This window comes from Vombatus ursinus, unplaced genomic scaffold, assembly GCF_900497805.2.
Source record: "Vombatus ursinus unplaced genomic scaffold, bare-nosed wombat genome assembly UNPS02014953.1, whole genome shotgun sequence".
NCBI classification, from domain to species: Eukaryota; Metazoa; Chordata; class Mammalia; order Diprotodontia; family Vombatidae; genus Vombatus; species Vombatus ursinus.
The window spans coordinates 10,153-11,997 of NW_020954731.1; positions in this window are offsets into that span (position 1 = coordinate 10,153).

Consider the following 1,845-nt stretch of genomic DNA (forward strand, 5'->3'; position numbering starts at 1 on the left):
GTCCCAGATGTGCCAGGAGGTCCCTCCTCCTTCAATCTAAAGCTCTTCTGCTAGGCCAGAGACGGTTAAGCCCATGTCAGGGGTTGGCAGAACCCAAGGAAAGGGATGGGGTAACAAATGTAAATCTTTTCCCTTTTAAAGTTCAGTTTCTCTATCTCTGTTATGGGGTTGTTTTGAAGCACAAGTGAATTAAGGATTACCTAGAGTTTGCAATAAGTTAAGGAGCACACACATTAGCTTTGGTCATTTTTGTTATTTCTTTTAAAGATTGCCATTTGTAAATGGCTGTAGTTTAGTCTGCAGATATTATTCTCATTTTATAGATAACAAAGTTGAGACTGAAAAAGATGAATTGACTTGCCCACTATATCACAACTAGGTGGAGCAGACAATAGAGTGCTGGGTCTGGAGTCAGAAAGAGCTAGGTTAAAAATCTGACTCAGATTTTTACTAGTTGTGGGACCCTGGGCAAGTCCCTTCAACTGTAAAATTAGTATAATCATAACACCTACCTCTCATCACAGTTGTTACCAAAATCAAATTGGACAATTGTAAAGCTCTTAGTATAGTGCCTGGCACATCGAAATCAGTATGTAAATGCTAGCTGTTATTATTATTGTTCCTAGAAGAAGGCAGAGATTTGAGCAATATCTCTACTACCTCTATGTCCAGTGTGGTTTTGAAGTATAGGCCCTTAGTAAAAGATTAACTGAATTAGGTGGATTCTAAAGTCCCTTTCAGCGCTATACATGTTAAGATTCTTGAGAGGTCTGAGAGATTTTGATCCCTCAAGGACTGGAGCATAGGACAGGGTCCTCTGGAATGAATTCTCAGACTCAAGCATTCTTTAAGTCAAGGTGACAAAGTTTTATTGTTACGCTATACAGAGGGCAAGGATTCTCAAGGAACCTGCTATGGTGGTCAGAGCTCCTTAAGGAATTTTGAACCTAACAGAAATGATGCTAAAGGTTATATAGGAAAAGGAGTGAATTATGTGTCAAGCATGGTACTTAGGTGATAAGCTTCAACTATGTCATTCACTACTAGAAACTGTGGGGAGGGTGGAAGGGAAGAGAGGGATCCTAAAGGGTATATTTTTAGTCTGTTGTGTCTGTAACAAGATAATTTCAGGAGTTGACATCTATAGCTCGACTTCTGGATTGCATACAGTAACTGTGCGAATCAGTTTTTGACAGTTCTGCTGGTACAAGATAGCCCTGTTCATACAAGGGAAATTCTACAGCGGTCAGCTTGTTCTTGTAACAGGGAGAGAGAGTTTGGCACACTGGGTCCACTCATGAGTTATTGCAGAGATAAGGCCCTTGGGCTGGAAGGAAACTGTCAGGGTTAGTGTTTTGAGGCTGGGGAAAAATATGGTCTTGGAAATGAGGTCCAAGTACAAGCACCCTAGTACCCCATCAATAGGGTCTTTCACTCATCATTGATGACTCCACTTTTATTGAAAGAATGTCAATAAGTTGCTTACCTTCCCTCAATCTTCCCTTATGGAGATTAAAACAACAACAACAAAACACCAACAAAAAGTTCTTTTATACCTGAACAGTGGAAAGAAGGCTTTTGTGACTTCCCAGTAAATTCTAACTTGATTCAGTCTAAATACAGAATCAAATGTTCAGGTTATCAGCTCCTGATCTGTAGAACTGAACTTTGAAAGGAGAGACTAAATATTATCCTGTAGGAGTTTCAGCTTAATTAATATTTTCCGTTTGGCCAAGTGATAACTTTCCAACTGAACATCAAACTTGAGGGTTTTTTTTAAATGAATTTATTTGTTTGTAGTTTTCAACATTCACTTACATAAGATTTTGAGTTCCAAATTTTATC